The sequence below is a fragment of the Ricinus communis genome, chromosome 3 (assembly GCF_019578655.1).
Source record: "Ricinus communis isolate WT05 ecotype wild-type chromosome 3, ASM1957865v1, whole genome shotgun sequence".
In the NCBI taxonomy this organism is placed as follows: domain Eukaryota; kingdom Viridiplantae; phylum Streptophyta; class Magnoliopsida; order Malpighiales; family Euphorbiaceae; genus Ricinus; species Ricinus communis.
The window spans coordinates 13,575,138-13,597,069 of NC_063258.1; positions in this window are offsets into that span (position 1 = coordinate 13,575,138).

The window sequence follows — 21,932 nt, forward strand, 5'->3', positions numbered from 1 at the left end:
ATTATAGAAGAATTTTTTGGAGGAAAGAGGGAAGGACAAGAATCGAGGCACACCTGAATTTTTCGATTCAGGATTTGCACCATTGGGATCTCCATCATTCCTTATTCCTTCAAGCACGAGGACTCCTGATGACACAAAGATTAGCATAAATCCACGTGCACTAGAGAGATGTCATGTTGATTTTGATTAATCCAAGTGTAATAAAAGTGAAATGCAAGCATTTTGATGTTTGGTACACATATAAAGATGTAATTTGAGTAAGGGTGTTATTAGGTAGGCCCTCACAGATTTTGCCTTGCTTTCATCAAGGTAACTTATAAAATTTAGGATTGTTAGAGCTGTTCTCCAGTCAACTCCTCTCCGATTGTTGATTTGCCTTTAGTTTAGTTATCTTTATTTATTTATTCATATTTAGCTTCTAGTTTCTTCTTCATATGGAATTCGGGCTTTCACACTATAAAACCTGCATGCAACCGAATACTTGAGGCCAATGAGCATATTATTTCAATTTTCTACCTTATAGGAAATCAAGTTATAAGTTCTTTCAAGAAATTTATGGACTTGTCAACACACACCCTAGCGAGCACAGACTTATCCCTAGCTTCCTTTCTCTTGTGTTCTTTGTCTACCCTTGTGTTTAGATCAATTTGATTTGATCCTTACGCTTAGCTGTATGAAAGAGAAGAAATAACTTATGATTTCTTTCCTTATCGGATCTCAAATCCTTCCTATATTCTCATTTTGTTTGTTTCTTTTGTGTCTTTCTTTCTAATCTCTCTCTAGTATGATAGTTTGGTTTTATTTGGGGAGCATAAACACGAATGCTGAGTGATAGTGCGTGAAAGCGCCAACCATAGGTACAGATGAGTGCTTAGACAAATGCAAATATAGAAAATTAGTTGATCGAGTATGGATATCACACTTTGAATGATTGCAAAGGAATCTTTTGGAGGAAAGAGGGAATGACGAGAATCGAGGCACACCTGAATATTTCGATTCAGGATTTACACTACTAGGATTTGCATCCTTCCTTATTCCACTAGGCACGAGGACTCCTGATGACACAAAGCTTGGCATAAGAAATTATTGGAACACAAGTGAAAAGCTTCAACGGTGGCATTAGGGCCTAGTTTGATGATCAAGCAAGACGAGACGTAAAAGAAATAAAAAAAATGAGAATATAGGTAGGACTTCAGGTCTGATAAGGAAAGAAATCACAGGTTCTTTATTCTTTTCCATATAGCAAAGTGTAAGGATCAAGTCTATGCTCGTTAGCGCGAGTGTTGATAACTTTGATCCAAATTTTATGAGCCAACTTAATAAAAATAAGGGTAAATTCATGTGGCCCTACATAAAAACACTATGATCCAAAATACTTCACAATCTGCATTTCAAACAGTAAAGCGCTCGAATTTCGCCTTGTATTACACTTGGATTAAGTAGAAACAATATGATTTCTCCCTTACGAGGGTGGATTTACGTCTCATCCTACTTAATCATTAAACAAAGGCCCAATGGCACCGGTCAAGCTTGTCAATTATGCTCCCATGATTCCTTACGCCAATCCTTGCATCATCAGGAGTCCTCATCCTTAGAGGAGAAAGAATGAGGGAGATCCCAATAGTGCAAATCATGAACAAGAAAATCTAGGCGTGCCTCGATTCTCATTGTTCCCTCTTTCCTCATTAAGATTCGTCCATGATCATCCAAATAATGATATTAATACTCGATCAACTAATTTTCTTTTTTCGCATTTGTACATGCATTGGATCGGTGTCTATGATTAACACTTCCATGCACTTTTACTCAACACTTTTATTTATGCTCCCCAAATAAAACTAAACTATCATACTAGATAGAAATTAGAAATAGATGCACAAAAGAAACGAACAAAATTAGAACATAGTTTGGATTTCTGATCTGATAAGGAAAGAAATCAAAAGTTCTTTGTTCTCTTTGGTACAGCTAAGAATAAAATTCAAATCAAATTGATTTTAACACAGGAGTATATATAGAACACAAAAGAAAGGAAGGACTTGAGCGATAAGTCTATGCTCGCCAGCACGAGTGTTGATAAGTCCACAAAGTTCTTGAATAACCCATAACTTGATATCCCATAAGGTAGAAAACTGAAATAATATGCTCATTAGCCTCAAGTATTCGGTTACATTCATTTTTATAGTACGAAATTCCTTATTCCATTAGAAGAATAAACCATAAGCTAAATTTGGATAAATAAATAAAGAAAAATGAATAAACTGAAGTCAAATCAAGAACGAGAGAGGAGTTGACTAGTCAACAACTCTCGTAGTCCTAAATTTTATAAGCCAACTTAACAAAAATAAGGAGAAATTCATATGGGCCTACCTAATAACATTCTAATCCAAATTACTTCATTATATGCATCCCAAACAATGAAATGCTCATATTACTGCTTGTATTATGCTTGGGTTTATTGAAAATAACATGACTTCTCCCTTACGCGCATGGATTTATGTCTCGTCCTGCTTGATCATCAAATTTGGGACTATAAGAGTTGTTAACTAGTCCTTATGGCAATCTTTGTGTCATCAAGAGTCCTCGTGCCTTGAAGAACAATGAATGATGGAGATCCCAAATTTTGTGAACCAACTTAATAAAGACAAGGGAAAATTCATGCGGGCCTACCTAATAACACTTCAAACCAAATTACTTAATCATATGCATCCCAAAGATCAAAAAGCTCACATTCCTTATTATATTATGCTTGGATTCATTGATAACATTATGATTTTTGTCTTACGCACGTGGATTTATGTCTCATCTTGCTTGATCTTAAAACCAAGCCCAAATGCCACCGGTTAAGCTTATCAATTGCATTTCCATGTATTCTTAAGCTAATCAATGTGTCATCATCTTTCGTCGTGCCTAGAACACTAAGGAATGATGGAGATTCCAATGGTGCAAATCCTGAGTCAGAATATTTGTTCGTGCCTCGATTCTCATTGTTCCCTCTTTCCTCCGAAAGAATCATCTGCGATCATTCAGAGAATGATGTCAATACTCGATGTCTGTAATTGCTGCTTCCATGCGCTTTCTCTCAATAGTAGTGTTTGTGCTCCCTAAATAAAACCAAACCTATTTTCACCTAATTAGGACTTTTTTTTAGTCATCTCTTTTAGTTAGGAAGGTTATCTTCATCCTAGATGGACGTAAATCCTTACTAGTGAAGATTTAGGGTTTTTTAAGGCCTATAGGATTAAGTTGAATTTGAATGATAATTGGTTATTAAACCTAAAAACTATTTTGCTTTTATCTTTTTGTTCTTGTGTAGAATGCATGCTTAAAAAATATTCAAGTAGATTGATCATCTTCTTGTGGAGTATACGTGTGTGGATTTATGTCTTGTCCTACTTGATCATCAGCCTAAGCCCTAATGCCACCGGTCAAGCTTATCAATTGCATTCTGAATGATTCCTTATGCCAATCCTTGTATCATCAAGAGTCATCTAGCCTGGAATAACAAGAAATGATAGAGATCATAATGGTCAAATCCTGAATTAGAATATTTAGCCGTGCCTCAATTCTCATCTTTCCTTCTTTCCTCCAAAAGGTTTGTCTACGATTATTAGGAGAATGATACTAATACTCGATCAACTAATTTTTTCCTTTTTCGCATTTCTACAAGCATTAGATCGGTTCTTATGGTTGCTGCTTCCATGCGCTTTTACTCAACTCTCGTGTTCATGCTCACCAAATAAAACTAAACCATCATACTGGACAAAGATTAGAAAGAGATGCACAAAAGAAACAAACAAAATGAGAACATAGGTAGGATTTTAGATCCTATAATGAAAAAAATCACAAGTTCTTTGCTCTCTTCCATATAGCTAAGTGTAAGGATCAAATCAAATTGATTTAAGCACAAGGGTATAGAAAGAATATAAAGGAACGGAAGTGTGCAAGTGATTAGTCTATGTTTGCTAATGCGAATCTTGATAAGTCTGTAAAGTTCTTTAAAGAACTCATAACTTGATTTCCCGCAAGGTAGAAAATTGAAATAATAGGCTCTTTAGCCTCAAGTATTCGATTGCATGCGGTTTTATAGTGCGAAAGCCCTCATTCCATAAGAATAATAAACTAGAAGCTAAATATGAATAGATAAATAAATAAAGATGAATAAACTAAAGAAAAATCAAGAACGAGAGAGGAGTTGACTGGGCATCAACTCATAATCTAAATTTTTTTGAGCCAGCTTAATAAAAATAAGGGTAAGTTCACGTCGGCCTACATAAAAAAAACTCTAAGTAAAACTGGAACTACACACGGGCTCATACTTTACCTAGTCAATCCTTTAGTCATCAACTCTTCAACTTGCCTTTGGAGCTCCTTAGTCTCCTCGAGGTTGCTCCTATAGGCAGGCCGATTAGGAATAGGTGATCTAGGAATGAAATCAATTTAATGCTCTATTCCCTAATTAGTGGCAATCCATGTTTGATCCCTTCGAGAAATAAATCATCAAATTTCTGCAACAAAGAAACAAAAGCACTAGGCAAAGAAGAGTTAAGCTCGTTAGTGTTAAAGTAGGCCTCTTTTTACATAATAAAAAAATTGTGTGATTGGCCAAGAATGCTCTTTTCACCTCACTCTCTCTTGCATAGAGGCTCTCTATCCTTTCCTTTTTCTCACTTTTCATACCCTCACCATTTTCTTTCTCTCATGCACATACTCTCTACTTTTTTCTTTTTGTGCCCTCATGCTCTCATTTTCTTTCTTTTCTTTCGCGCCATCACTCTTGTGTTTTGTATTACTCTCCTTTTTAATGTGCATTTGATCTTCATACACCTCTTTAGGTGTCAAAGGAACAAGTGTAATAGATTTGGCATTCATTTGAAAAGATATTTGTTAGTAAAACCATCATGAATGACTCGTCTATCAAATTTCCATGGGCGGCCTAAAAGAATATGTCTAGAATGTATAGGCACCGCATCACATAACACCTCATCCTTATACCTACCAATAGAGAAAAACACTAATACTTGCTTAGCAATTCTAATCTCACCACAATCCTTCAACCATTGTGCCAATCATTGTGTCATCAAGAGTCTGCATGCCTAGAGGAGCAAGGAATGATGGAGATCCAAGAGTGCAAATCTTAAATCAAAATATTTGGGCGTGCCTCGATTCTCGGCATTCCTCTTTCCTCCAAAAGATTGGTCTACAATCATTCAAAAAATGATATCAATATTCCATCAACTAAATTTATTTCATCGCATTTGTCCAAGCATTGATTAGTTATGATTGTCATTTCCACGCGCGTTAACTCAACACTCTTATTTATGCTCTCCAAATAAAACCAAACCATTATACTTTACAGTGATTTTATTGACGGCACAACAATCAATGCACATCCTCCATGTTACATCTTTTTTAGGCATAAGTAAATCTAGAACTACACACAGGCTCATACTTTCCTTGGTCAATCCTTTAGTCATCAATTCTTCAACTTGTGTTTGGAGCTCCTTAGTCTCCTCACGGTTGCTCCTATAGGCAGGCCGATTAGGGATAGGTGATCCAGGAATGAAATCAATTTTATGCTCTATTCCCTAATTGGTGGCAATCCAAGTGGGATCTCTTCAGGAAATAAATCATCAAATTCCTACAACAAAGAAACAAAACACTAGGTAAAGAAAAGTTAATCTCGTTAGCATTAAAGTAGGCCTCTTTTTACATAAGTACAAATAAGGTCTGATTGGCCAAGAATGCTCTTTTTACCTCACTCTCTCTTGCATAGAAACTCTCTTTCCTTTCCTTTTTCTCACTTTTCATACCCTCACCTTTTCTTTTTCTCTCATGCACGTACTCTCTTTATTTTTTTCTTTTTGTGCCCTCATGCTCTTGTTTTCTTTCTTTTCTTGGGCACCATCACTCATATGTTTTATATTGCTCTCTTTCTTCATGCACATTTGGTCTTCATGCACCTCTTTTGGTGTCAAAGGAATAAGTGTAATAGATTTGGCATTCATTTCAAAAGAGTATTTGTTAGTAAAACCATCATGAATGACTCATCTATCAAATTGCCATGGGCGGCCTAAAAGAATATGTTAGCATGCATAGACACCACATCACACAACACCTCATCCTTATACCTACGATTAAAGAAAGACACTAATACTTGCTTAGAAACTATAAGCTCACCACAATCCTTCAACCAATATGCCAATCATTGTGTCATTATGCCTAGAGGAAGAAGGAATGATGGAGATCCTAATGGTGCAAATCTTGAATCAGAATACTTGGACATGCTTATCGGATCCGAAACCCAAACTATGTTCTCATTTATTCATTTCATTTGTTCCTCTTTTCTATTTTATGTCTTGTATGATGGTTTGGTTTTATTTGGAAAGCATAAATAGAAGTACTCAGTTAAAATGCATGGAAGTGACAATCATAGGCACTGATCCAATGCTTAAAAGAAATGTGAAGGAAGAAAATTAGTTGAGTGAGTATTGATATCATTCATTGAATGATCATAGAAGAATCTTTTGGAGGAATGAGGGAATGCTGACAACTGAGGCACATCCATATATTCCTATTCGAGATTTGCACCACTGGGATCTCCATCATTCCTTGTTCCATTAGGCACGAAGACTCCTGATGACACAATTCGCATAGGGAATCATGGGAATGTAATTAACAAGTTTGACCGGTGGCATTAAGGCTCAGGTTGATGATCAAGTAGGCAAGATGTAAATCCATGTGCAGAAGGGAGAAATCATGTTATTTTCAAAAAATCCAAGCATAATATAAGCAGGAATGCGAGCGTTTTGATGTTTGGAATGCATATATTGAAGTAATTTGGGTGGGAGTGTTATTAGGTAGCCAACGCAAATTTCTCCTTATTTTCATTAAGCTGGCTCATAAAATTTGGGACTACAAGAGTTGTTGACTAGTCAACTCCTCTTTAATTCTTGATTTGACTCTAGTTTATTCATCTTTTTCTATTTATTTAATCATATTTAGCTTGTACTTCTTTTTATGGAATGAAGGCTTTCGCACTATGAAAACTTCATGCAACCGAATATTTTAGGCTAGTGAGCATATAACTTCAGTTCTCTACCATATAGAGAATTAAGTTATAGGTTTTTTCAAGAACTTTGCGAACTTATGAAGACTCGCACAAGCAAACCGAGGCTTACTGCTCACGTCCTTCCTTTCTTTTATGTTCCTTCTATACCAAAAACCCATTTTCGGCCCATGCACAGTTGATTCGGACTGTGTAGAGCCGATCGACTATGTTCATAGCTGAATTAGCTTTGCACAGAGCTGATCCGCTCTATGTGTTAGGGCATAAATCAATTCGATTTGATCCGTATACTTAGACATGAAAGAGAATAAAGAACTTGCGATTTCTTTCCTTATCGGATAAGAAATCCTATGTTCTCATTTGTTCTTTTCTTTTACTCCTCTCTTTCTAATCTATATACTGTATGATGGTTTGGTTTTATTTGGCGAGCATAAATAGAAGTGTTGAGTTAAAGCGCGTGGAAGCGACAATCATAAGCACCGACTAATGCTTAGACAAATGCGATATTGATATCATTTTTTAAAAGATCGCAGATGAATCTTATGGAGGAAAGAGGAATGCTGAGAATCAAGGCACACCCAAATATTCTGATTCAGGATTTGCACCATTGGGATCTCCATCATTCCTTGTTCCTCTAGGCATGAGGACTCTTGATGACACAAGGATTGGCATAAGGAATCATGGGAATGTAATTAAAAAGCTTTACTGTTGGCATTGGGGATTACACGTAAGGGCGAAATCATGTTGTTTTTAATAAATCCAAGGGTAATACAAGTAGAAATGCAGGCATTCTAATTTTTTGAATTAATGAAGTATTTTGGGTTGGAGCGTTATTAGGTTACCCAATGCAAATTTCTCCTTGTTTTAGTTAAATTGCCTTATAAAGTCTGGAACTACGAGAGTTGTTGACCTGTCAACTCCCCTCTGATTCTTAATTTGAATTTATTTTATTCATCTTTCTTTATTTATTTACTTATATTTAGCTTCTACTTTCTTCTTCTTATGGAATGAGGGCTTTCGCACTATAAAAACAGCATGCAACCGAATAGTTAAGCCTAGTAAGCATATTATTTTAGTTTTCTACATTGCAGAGAATTACGTTGCGGGTTCTTTCAAGAACCTTACAAAGTTATAAAGACCCACAATAGCAAACCTAAACTTATTAATCACGTCCTTCCATTCTTTTATGCTCTTTGTCTACCCTTATGTTTAAATCAATTCAATCCTTACGCTTAACCATGGAAGAGAATAAAGAACTCGCAATCTTATTCCATATCGAATCAAAAATACTACCTCTATTCTTATTTGTTCGTCTCTTTCTAATCTGTGCCTTGTATGAAGGTTTGGTTTTATTTGGTGAGCATAAATAGGAGTGTTGAGTGAAAGTGCATGGAAGCGACAATCATAAGCACCAATCCAATGCTTAGAAAAGTGCGAAGAAGGAAAATTAGTTAATCAAGTATTCATATCATTTTCCAAATGATCACGGATGAATCTTTTGGAGGAAAGAGGAAACATCGAGAGTCGAGGCACGCCTAAATATTCTGATTCAAGATTTGCACCATTGGGATCTCCATCATTCCTTGTTCCTCTAGTTTTGTGGACTCCTGATAACATGAGGATTGACATAAGGACTCATTGGAACACAATTGATAAGTTGGAATGATGCTATTACGGCTTAGCTTGATGATCAAGCAAGACGAGATGTAAATCCAAGCGCGCTAATGAGAAATCATGTGGGTTTCGATTAATCCAATGTAATACTAGTGGAAATGCGAGCATTTTGATGTTTCAAACGCATATGAAGAAGTAACTTGTGTTGGAGTGTTCTTAGGTAGGGCCTCACAGATTTCCCCTTATTTTTGTTAAACTATGTCATAAAATTTAGGACAATGAGAGATGTTGACCGGTCAATTCCTCTTGGTTCTTGATTTGACTTTAGTTTATTCATCTTTTTTTATTTATTTATTCATATGTAGCTTCTAGAAAGAGCGTGGAATTGGCAATCATAGGCACCGATCCAATCTTACATAAATCTGAAGAAAAATAAAATTAGTTGATCGTATATTGATATCATTCTCGGAATAATCGCGGACAAATCTTCTAGAGGAAAGAGAGAACAATTAGAATTGAGGCACGCTAAATATTCAGGATTTGCACCATTAGAATCTCCATCATTCCTTGTTCCTCTAGGCACAATGACTTCTGATGACACAAGGATTGTTGTAAAGAATCATGGGATCTCAATTGACAAGCTTGATCATGGCATTGTGCTTATCTTGATGATCAAGTAGGACGAGACGTAAATCCATGCTCGTAAGGGAGAAATCATGAAATCCAAGCATAATACAAGCAACAATGCGAGCATTTTTATGTTTGGGCCACATATAATGAAGAAATTTGGATCATAATATTATTAGGTAGGCCTAAACAAATTTTCCCCTTGTTTGTGTTAGGCTGGCTCATAAAATTTGGGACTACAAGAGTTGTTGACCAATCAACTACTCTCTCGTACTACAAAAATCATATGCAGCCGAATAGTTGAGGGTAGTGAACATATTATTTGAGTTCTCTACCTTGCAGAAAATCAAGATATGGGTTCTTTCAAGAACTTTATGGACTTATCAAGACTCATTCTAGCGAACATAGACTTATTGCTTACGTCCTTCCTTTCTTTTGTGTTCTTTATCGACCCTTGTGTTTAAGTTAATTCAATTTGATCCTTTCGCTTAACCATATGGTTAAAAATAAAGAACTTGTGATTTCTATCCTTATCAGATCTGAAATCCCACATATGTTCTCATTTTGTTTCACTCTATCTAATCTCTGTCTAGTTTGATGGTTTGGTTTTATTTTGTGAGCATAAATACAATTCACAAGCTTGATCGGTGGCATTATGGCGTGACTTGATGATCTAGCATAACGAAATGCAAATCCACGCACGTAAGATAGAAATCATGTTTCTTTTGATTAATCCAAGCAGGAATGCATGCATTTTGATTTCTGGGATGCATATAATTACTTAATTTGGACCGGAGTATTATTAGGTATGACCATACAAATTCTCCCCTATTTTTGTTAATCTAGCTCATAGAATTTGGGACTATAAAAGTTGTTGACCAGTCAACTCCTCTTCTCTTGTATGATAGCTTGGTTTTATTTGGGTAGCATAAACACAACTATTGAGAGAAAGCCCTTGGAAGCGGTAATCATAGGCACTGATTCAATACTTGGACTAATGCGGAGAAACAAAATTAGTTGATTGAGTATTAATATCATTCTTCGAATGACTGCAAATGAAACTTTTAGACGAAAAAGGGAACAATGAGAATTGAGGCTTGTTCCTTATACCTCTAGGCACAGGGATTCTTGATGATGTGAGGATTAGCATAAGGAATCATGGGAATGCAATTAACAAGCCTGACCGGTAGCATTGGGACTTAGCATAATGATCAAGCAAGACAAGATGTAAATCCATGCGCGATAGTGAGAAATCATATGGGTTTCGATTAATCCAAGTGTAATACTAGTGGGAATGCGAGCGTTTTGATGTCTGGGATGCATATAAACAAGTAATTTGGCTCGGGTTATTTTTAGGTAGGCCCTTGCAGATTTCTCCTGCTTTCTTTAAGCTGGCTCACAAAATTTAGGACAACGAGAACTATTGACCAGTCAACTACTGTCCATATTTAGCTTTTTATTTCTTTTTCATATAGAATTAGGCTTTCGCATTATAAAAACTACATGCAACCGAATACTTGAGGCTAGTGAGCATATTATTTTAGTTTTCTAGCTTGCAGAAAATCAAGTTATGCGTTCTTATAAGAACTTTCTAGACTTATGAAGATGCACACTAGCAAACCTAGATTTGGAATTGACGCACGCCCCAATATTCCAATTCAAGATTTGAACCATTGGGATCTCCATCATTGATAAGAAGCGATCTAGCATAAGAAATCCTACTCCAATAAGGAACCCTAATGATACAAATCCTACTAGCTTAACGAATCCTATTCTAACAAGGAGTCATCTGTAACTAGGAGTTCTACTCTAATAAGGAGTCTCTAATGATATTAGGAGTCGAAATGACATCAAGAATTCAAGTGACATTGGGAATCCTAATCCAACTAGGATTCAAGATCCATTTAACATCCATGGAGACCCAACTACAAGGCTCAAGGCTAAGAAGATAAAAGAAGCTCTCAATGGGCTTATTCAAGATATTTGGGCTAAGGACACATCAAGGCTTGAAGATTTGGATACAAATTCAAGGCTCATTAATATCATTCTCCGAATGATCGAAGAGGAATCTTTTAAAGGAAGGAGAAAACGGCGAGAATCGAGGCACACCCAAGTATTTTGACTCAGGATTTGCACCATTAGGATCTCCATCCTTCCTTCTTCCACTAGGCACAAGGAATCCCGATGACACAAGGTTGGGCATAAGGAATAATGGGAACGCAATTAACAAACTTGACTAGTGGCATTGGGGCTTAGCTTGATGATCAAGCAGGAGAGACATAATCCAAGCAAGTAAGAGAGAAATCATGTTTTTTTCAATAAATCCAAGTGTAGTACAAGCCGAATTCAAGCACTTTGATGTTTGAAATCCATATAATGAAGTAATTTGGGTCGAAGTGTTTTTAGGTAGGGCTACCCGAATTTATCCTTATTTTTGTTAAGCTAGCTTATAAAATTTAGGACTACGAGAGTTATTGCCCAGTCAACTCCTCTTTAGTTCTTGATTTGACTTTAGTTTATTAATCTTTATTTATTCATATTTAGCTTATAGTCTATTCTTCTTATGGAATGAGGCCTTTCAGACTATAAAAACTGCATGCAACTGCATACTTGAGACTAATGAGCATATTATTTCAGTTTTCCACCTTGTAGGAAATCATGTTATGTATTATTTCAAGAAATTTATGGATTTATCAACACTTGCGCTAGTGAGCATAGACTTATCCCTCACGTCATTCCTTGTGCTTGTGTTCTCTCGCTTGTGTTTAAATCAATTCGATTTGATCCTTAGCTTAGCCGTATGGAAGAGAATAAAGAACTTGTGATTTCTTTCCTTATCGGATATGAAATCCTGCCTATATTCTCATTTTGTTTGTTTCTTTTGTGTCTCTCTTTATAATCTCTATCTAGTATGTTGGTTTAGTTTTATATGGGGACCATAAACACGAGTGTTGTGTGAATGTGCATGGAAAAGGAAATCATAGGCACTAGTCCAATACTTCAACGACTGTAAAGAAAGAAAATTAGTTGATCATGTATTGATATCATTCTTCGAATGATCGCAAAGAAATCTTTTAGATGGAAGAAGGAATGCCGAGAATCCAGGCATGCCCAAATATTACACCGTTAAGATCTCTATCCTTCCTTATTCCTTTAAGCACAAGGAATCATGATGATGTAAGGTTGGGCATAAGGAATCATGGGATGCAATTAACAAGCTTGACTAGTGGCACTAGGGCTTAGCTTGAAGATCAAGTAGGAGAAACGTAAATCCATGCGCGTAAGGGAGAAATCAAGTTGTTTTCAATTAATTCAAACGTGATACAAGCCAAAATTTGAGTGCTTTGATGTTTGAAATGCATATAATAAAGTAATTTGGGTAGGAGTGTTTTTAGGTAGGCCCTTTGAATTTACCCTTATTTTTATTAAAATTTCGGGTCAAAAATTTAGGACTGTGAGTTTATTAATATTTAGCTTTTAGTTTATTGATTTGACTTTAGTTTATTAATATTTATTTGATTAATTCTTCATATCTAGCTTCTAGTATCTTCTTCTTATTGAATGGGGCTTTCGCACTATAAAAACCGCATGCAACCGAATACTTGAGGCTAATGAGGATAATATTTCAGTTTTCTACCTTGCAGGAAATCAAGTTATGTGTTCTTTCAAGAAATTTATGGATTTATCAACACTCGGACTTGCGAGCATAGACTTATCCCTCACGTCCTTCCTTTTACTTATGTTCTTTGTCTACGCTTGTGTTTAAATCAATTCGAAAATAATATAATTTCTCCTTTACGAACATGGATTTATGTCTCATCCTACTTGACCATCAAGCAAAGACCTAATGCCACAGGTGAACCTTGTCAATTGCACTCCCATGATCCCTTACGCCAATTCTTGTGTCATTAGGAGTCCTCATCCTTAGTGGAGATCCCAATAGTGCAAATCATGAATAAGAATATATGGGCGTGCCTCGATTCTTATCATTCCCTCTTTCCTCTATAAGACTCGTCTGCAATCATTTGGAGAATGATATGAATACTCGATCAACTAATTTTCTTTCTTCGCATTTGTACATGCATTTAGATCGGTGCTTATGATTGACGCTTCAATGTGTTTTCACTCAACATTTATATTTGTGCTCCCCAAATAAAACCAAACCATCATACTAGACAAAGATTAAAAAGAAAGGCACAAGATGAGCGAACAAAATGAGGACATAGTTTTGACTTCAGATCTGGTAAGGAAATAAATCACATGTTCTTTCTTCTCTTTGATACGGCTAAGAATAAGTTTCAAATTGAATTGATTTTAACACAACATAAGATATATAACACAAAAGAAAGGAAGGACGTGAGCAGTGAGTCTATGTTTGCTAGCCCGAGTATTAATGAGTCCATAAAGTTCTTGAAAGAACCCATAACTTAATTTCCCGTAAGATAGAAGATTGAAATAATATGCTCATTAGCCTCAAGTATTTGGCTTAATGCATTTTTATAGTTCTAAAGTCCTCATTCCATAAGAAGAAGAAACTATAAGCTAAACATGAATAAATAAATATAAAAAGATGAATAAACTAAAGTCAAATCAATAATGAGAGAGGAGTTGACTGGTCAACAACTTTTGTAGTCCTAAATTTTATGAGCGAGCTTAACAAAAAAAAGGGGAAGTTCGCGTGGGCCTACCTAACAACATTCCGACCCAAATCACTTCATTATATGCATCCCAAACAACAAAAGGCCTGCATTCCCATTTGTATTACGCTTGGATTTATTGAAAAGAACATGACTTCTCCCTTACGTGCGTGGATTTACATCTCGTCCTACTTGATCATCAAATTTAAGACTATAAGAGTTCTTAACTAGTCCTTATAGTAATCCTTGTGTCATAAGGAGTCCTCGTGCCTTGAGGAATAAGGGATGATGGAGATCCTAAAATTTATGAACTAGCTTAACGAAAACAAGGGGGAAATTCATGCGGGCCTACCTAATAACACTCCTTACTTAATAATGTGCATCCTAAAGATCAAAAGGTCACATTCCTGATTGTATTACAGTTGGATTCATTGATAACATTATGATTTCTATCTTGCGTGCGTGGATTTACGTATTCCGCATTCCCATTTGTATTATGCATTCTTGCTTGGATTAATCGACTGCAACATGATTTCTCCCCAACATGTGTGGATTTGTATCTTATCCCTGCCAAATTATCAAGTCATGCTCCAATGCAACTGGTCAAGCTTATCAATTGCATTCCCATGATTCCTTATGCCAATTCTTGTGATGGAAATCCTAGTGCTCCTACAAACCCATCCGAGCAAGATCCTCTATCTACGGGGAGTGGTCCAATCAGAAGAGTAAAAGTGAAGAATATTAAGGTTGCAAGGCCTTATTTGCTTAAGCCTTGATGATAACTCATATTGTGGAAGAACAAGCCTCAAATAAGCCCAATGACCCAGATTGTGTCTTGATGATTCAAGTTAATGAGAATGGGCTTCAAGAAGCTTGAACTCCTTATTAATTTCTCCTTAGATCGAAACTACTCCTTATTTAACTTCTCATGTATTTTGGCCCTTCAATGTTTTATTACTTTAAAACTCTATTTCTTCGGGCCTTTTTCATTACTTGTTTTTTTCTGGGCCTTTAGTTGTGTATTAGATTAATTCTAAGTGTGGGTCGCCCCTTGCATTTGGCATAACACTCATTAGTTTGTCTAAACCATAAACATTCATTATAATTGCTTAAGGGTTATCATCTTGTAAGAATTTTAACTTTGTTTATAATTTGATGCTTGAGAATGTTCTCCTTCTAAGTTCTTACGAGGACTTATTGTTTTGAAAATTGCAACTCATTGATTGTTCATTGATAGCTAAGGGTTCCTTCAATAGAATGTTGTGAGTTCTTAGTTGCATATCCTTTATCTTGTTCTTGATAGATCCTCAAAACGGATTGATACTGGTTCTATTCAACAGATTGTCTAGGGTCATATCAGTTTTGGTATCATAGCTTAGGCTCAAGTTCAAGATTGTAGTTGTTTAGTTAGTTCTTTTATTTCCGCAATTAGCTAAAAAAAAGAGTGAAAAATTCGTGCCATAGAAATAAAAGAAAAACTGTTCATTTTGAGTAGAACTCGATTTAAGTTCAAAAATTCAAGCTTGGAGGTGAAGGAGCCGAAATATTGGAAGTCTCTAATCAAAGGAATACATTTTAGGAGACTTATCACAAAAGAGGAAAAATTCAGCAAGTTTCCTAATCAAAGGATATGAAAAAATATCTCCTTGATTTGGCCGAAAATCTTTTCCTAAATAAGGGAGAACTGATTTTGAAATAAGGGAAAACTTGGATGAGTTAAGAATTGAAAGGGATGAGAAACCAAACCGAACACCAACTCCATCTCTACCTAGGAGGCAGAATTGGAATGATGATGATGACGAGGACGATGGCGTCTCCAACCAAAACTTTTCAAGGAAAAGGAGATCCATAAGTCCATTTGGAATGAGAGAAAAAGGTCGAACGCGTGTTTGAATGCCATAACTCCACATAAGAAAGAAAGGTAAAACTTGCTTCTATTGAGTTTACTGATTACGCTAGTACTGGGTGGGATCAATTAGTTACAGCTCGAAGGTGCAATGATGAGGATCCAATCTCAACATACGGAGAGATGAAGAGAATCATGTAGACAGTTTGTTTCTTCACACTACTATATGGAATTGTACCACAAACTTCAAAAACTTGTACAAGGAACTAAGTTTGTGAATGAATCTACAAAGAGACAATGACAAGTCCATGGATGATAAAGGTAAAGGGAAAGCAAGTGGTTCAGAATCGAAGATATAATGGTTTAAGTGGAAAGGATATGGACACAACCAAGCTGAATGTCCTAATCAAAGAATTATGATAATCATGGACAACGATGATGTGATAAGTGAAGGTGATGATAGTGATGATGAGCCGATCTTAGATGATCACACACAAGAAGAAGAGGATGTCGAATATGCTCTTAATAGTAAACTCTTTTCTTATGTGACTATGTGTGCTTTGAATGTACAAGCCAAAGTGGAAGAAGTATAACGGGAGAATATATTCCATACTAGATGTACAATTGCAAATAAATTGTATAGTATGATTGTAGATAGTGGAAGTTGTACTAATGTTGTTAATGCTAGTTTAGTTGATAAACTTTGTTTGAAAACAACTAAACATCCTAAGTCTTATAGATTGCGTTGGTTGAATAATTGTGGTGATATTAGGGTCACTAGACAAGCATTAATTTATTTCTCTATAGGATGTTATAAAGATCAAGTTTTACATGATGTGATTCCTATGCAAGCTAGTCATATCTCGTTATAACGTCCTTGGCAGTTGGATAAAAAGGTTGTTCATGATGGTTTTACTAATTGCCATACTCTTACTTTTTAGAACAAACGTATTATTCTTATACCTTTAACTCCTAAACAGGTCTATAAAGACCAAAATTCAATTATAGTGGTGTGAGAATGCACATGAAAACGAAGAGGTGCACGAGCAAAAGGAGTGTTGTAAGAAAAATAATGAGAGGTGTGCAAAAAGACAGGAAAAAGTAGAGTTTAAGTGTTTATCCAGTGATAAAAATTAAGTCGCAAGAAAAATGAGAGTATAGTGAACAAAGTGAGTTAAAAGGCAATTTCTATATCAAAGAGGGTGATGTACGAAAAGCCTACTTGGCTAAGCAAAGGATGCTTATGCTTATTTTTAAAAGTAACATGTTATCTTTTTATAACTCTAAGCTTGAGGATCTGCCTCAAAGCATTAAAACTCTTTTATAGGATTTTTGATTATGTGTATCTAGAGGAGATTCCACATGATTACTGCCCATTAGAGGAATTGAGCGTTGTATCAATTTCATACCTGGTGCACAAATACCTAATCGCCTTGCATATCCAAGCAACCCAGAAGAAACAAAGCAATTGCAATAGTAAGTGGAAGAGTTGCTTTCCAAAGGTTTAATTAGAGAGAGTACGAGCCCATGTGTTGTACTTATTCTTTTGGTGCCCAAGAAATATAGATCTTGGAGGATAAATGTTAATTGTTGCGCCATGAATAAGATTACTATAAATTGTCATCATCCAATTCCTACATTGGATGATATGTTGGAAGAATTACATGGTGCTAAAATCTTCTTTAAAATTGATCTCAAGTCTGGATATCGTCAAATACACAAGAAATTAGGGGATAGATGGAAAACTGCCTTTAAGACTAAGTGTAACGCCTGCATTTTCTTATCATACATGTTATCTGCATTTACATTTAATCATTGGGTATATGATGGTATATTAATAATATTTTTATTTTATGGGAACAGATATATATTAATTATAAGTAGAGAATAAGAAGCATGATATTAGATTATTAATTTAGATAAGTTGATTAAGTATTTGGGTTATGTGTATTAAGCCTTAAGACTTAATTGAACCAATAAATTTGAAGGTTGGGTAAATAGATTGGACTTAAAAGATACAATTAAAAGTTAGTACCTATATATGGTTAGTAAGAATTAATTTAGGATGATAAAACTAGTTAAGTAGGTGGTGGCATTGAGAGATGAATCTTGGAAATTGGAACCATGAGCAAGCTCATTTTACCTCTTCATTTCTCTAAAATTCGTACATGGCCAAAAACTCAAAATTTGGAACAAGAGAGAGGAGTGGAATACCTAGAAAAACTTAAGATTAAGATAGGATTTTACCAACTATTGAAGGAGCCAAGCTAAAGCTAAAGGATTTAAGCATATTAGCAACCCAAAAGCTGAAATTGGTGAGTTGTTACTTGAGTATTATTAATTTGTCATTAGGGTTCTTGATTACAAATTGGAAAAAATTCAATTGATGCTTTCATTGATTAATTAAAGGTTTTATTATCATGAATTAGTAGAGTATTGAATGATTGCATAGAGATTAAGCTTGATTTAAGTTTAAGTATGTCAAGATAGAAAACTGTCAAAATTCCAGCAACCTTGATGTTCTGTATTTTGGGCATAACATGGGTTATATAAGTCCAAATTAAGCTTAATTGGTTTCTATGGAAATTTTGAAGAGTCCTCTATAACTTTGTAGTTTTGTGATTTCGCTATTTTTGCCGTTTTGGTTGCTTAAATTGAGCAACAATATTGCTGCTCGGGTACAACTAGCTGTATGACCCTTGCTCAGTAATTTGAGAATAATTAAATCTATAGAAGTCGGAATTGAGTAATTCTTCTTGAAGATGAAACTAGACGCACAAGCGTATATGTCTATTTAATACGATATTTTTTTATTCAGCCAATTTTTCCCAGCAATAAATATACTTTGGTACTAAATTCTGTCTAGAAAACAGAGATATTGGAGATTAGTTTTATGCAATTTATTTGATGTTAATTTGAGTTTAATTGGTATATAACTAGATGAAAAATGTTTATATGATATTAAAATAGTAATTGAGAGTCTTAGAGGAAGAGTTAGACCTATGAATTACGAAGGGGATGATCTTGTAATGCATTAGAACTAGCATTTACATGAATATTTGGAATATGCATGAAATGTGAATTGATGAATGTGTTAACGGTACTCAAAGGCCTGGAAAGGAAGTTGTGGAGAAAGGAGGTTCTTATATGCTGAAGGAATAAGTGTATTTTGAGTAAGTAAATAGTTAATATTTGCTATATCCATATATTTAATCAAATGTTCTACGAATGGTTGTGTTTGCTTAATATTGTGTTGTGTTTGAATGAATGAGATGGAAATGATTGGTGTTGAGCGGAACAATTGTTATTGCTTGAATATGATATAAGAGAAATGATTGAATTGTTATGTTAAGTGCATATGTGCATGTGAATGGTGGATTCCCCTGTGAAAAAAAAATATATATATAAAGCCTTGGGAGGCTAAAGCCTAGAGAGGCTATAAAAGTGTATTATGTGAGGATGAGGCGGAGCATCTTACATGTGCGATGGGTGAGGATGAGGTGGAGCATCACATTAAAGGGGATCCACAAGCCGTGAGAACTAACCATAATTGTTGAATTGTATTTCTTCTATGATGGTTATACTGAATTGAGTAGAATGGTATGAATTTATACCTAAACTATGAATCATGGTAAGTTATGTGATTGGGTGGAAATTGTATTAAGTGTATGTGATATTGATTATGTTGATTATTTATTTACTGAGCTGGAGGCTCACCCCTCTCCAAAATTTTTCTTTTCAGGTTTGTAAATAGTAGTGCATCCGTTGGTTGTATCCGAAGTCTAGCTTTTAGCAGTTCTGTCAGGTTGGGCAAGTTTTGTGGAGTCTCCTCCTGATGCATTTTGTATGCAGTTATGTGATGTATATAGAAGTGTGCCTTGTAAGGCATAAGAAGATGTTTTGAATACTTGTTAAATGATGTTTAAGTATAATCATATGTTTATATGTTAATAACCTTGTGTCTTGATTCTTAACAATCTGCATATTAACCTATCTACATGTAGTATATACTCTACGGCGCTTGTATGCTTTCTGGCTAATGTCTATTGGTTAGCATGTAATGGGGGTGTTACATTTAGTGGTATCAAAGCAGGGATTAGATTCATTGGGAGTAGATTTATATTGCACATCATTAAGCATATGACATATGTTCTTTGAACTTGACTGAGTATTTGCATTTCATATATATAGATGGAGAGACAAGGAGAACACGCAACTGGCCCAGATAAGTCATTAGAGTCTGTGCATGGTCATGAAAATGCATATGAACATGATCAACATGATGAGCATAAGCTACATTCTGAAAATGCTGCACAATCGAATGTACAAAATGTTATGGAACAGTTTATGGATTTTCTAATGCAACGGGTAGCTCGACAACAAGCACCGGTGCCTCAGACTCAACAACAAGAGGTTGTGATAGATAAAAATTATGAAAGGGTTAGGAAACAAGGTGCTAATGTTTTTCAGGGTACTACTGATCCTGCTGAGGCTGAGGAATGGTTACGAAATACGGAAAGGGTGTTGGATAGATTTAATTGCACATCAGAACAAAGGCTTCTATATGCAGTGTCTTTAATAGAAAAAGATGCACTTGATTGGTGGGAAACAGTTTTAAGAAGCAAAGATCGACCAATGACTTTGACTTGGAATGATTTCTTGAGAGAATTTGCTGAGAAGTATACTCTAGAAATTTATAGAGACAGAAGAAGCTTGAATTTCTTGATTTGAAGCGAATGATATGTCGGTTGTAGAGTATGAAGTTCAATTTGTGAGATTATCTAAGTATGCACCCGGAAGAAATAGCCCGAAGGCGAAAGGAAGAAATTTGAGATGGGTTTGAGGCTTGACATTCGTGAGAAAATGGCGTTGAAACCTCGGAATTACAATGCCTCAATTGAAGCTGCTTTGAGAGCTGAAGAAACATCATTTGAAAGGAATACTATGGAAGCTAAAAAGAAGAAGATCATTGGTACTTATAGTAATCCTCCAAGTTAGACTAGTATTTCTTCGTTCAGAGGCTTTAATTCACAAAGGAGTAGTTATCGTGGACGAGGGTTTGGTGGTCAGTCTAGTAGATCCTCCACAGTACCTTATAGCAGAGGTCGATACAATTCATCCAGACTTGAGGGAGGACAAGTTTCGGCCAGTAGAGGGTTTGCTCCTGTTTGTCCTACGTGCAATAGGAGACATACTGGAGAATGTTAGGGACTTATAGTATGTTTCACTTGTAGTAGTAGGCCAGGACATTATTCTAGAGATTGTCCTATGAGAAGAAATAATGCTAGAGAATCTTACACAATGGGTCAGAGTAGTGTTGGTGAAAATATTCCAGTTGGTTCAGGCAGAGCAGAGGAAGAGGTGGCAGAGGAGGTTTACCTATTTCAACAACATCATCAGAAAAGATTGGTCAACCACAAGCACAAGCTAGAGTATTTGCTACTACTAGAAATGAAGCATTTGTAGCACCTGAAATTGTTACTGGTATACTTTCTATTCATGATTCTGATGCACATGTTCTTATTGATCCTGGATCCACATGTTCATTCATATCACATGATTTTGCATCGCATGTTCATGCTAATATAGAGGCATTAGGTTACGATATATATGTATCTATGCTTGCTGGGGGTATTATCACAGTAAATACGATAGTGAGATCATGTCCTGTAGTAGTAGATAGTGTCAAAGTACATGCAGATTTGGTTGTTATTAATCTTAGAGAGTTTGATGTTATTTTGGGGATGGATTGGTTGTCAAGAAATCATGCTATTGTTGATTGTAAAACGAAGGAAGTGGCTATGGAAATACAAGGAGAAATGAAAATAATAATGGTGGGTGAAAGGAAGACAATTCCTAATTGTTTGATTTCAGCAGTGACTGCATGTCAGTTAGTTAAAAATGGATGTGAAGCATATCTAATTAGTTTTGTAGATACTACTAAGGTCAAACCAGGGGTATTAGGCATTCCAGTGGTCAGAGAATTTCCTAACGTATTCTTAGATGATTTGCCTGGTTTTCCACCAAATCGAGAGGTTGATTTTGAGATTGACATCATCCCTGGCACGACACCTATTTCCATTGCACCATACAGAATGGCTCCATTGGAATTGAAAGAATTAAAGAAGCAATTAGAAGAGTT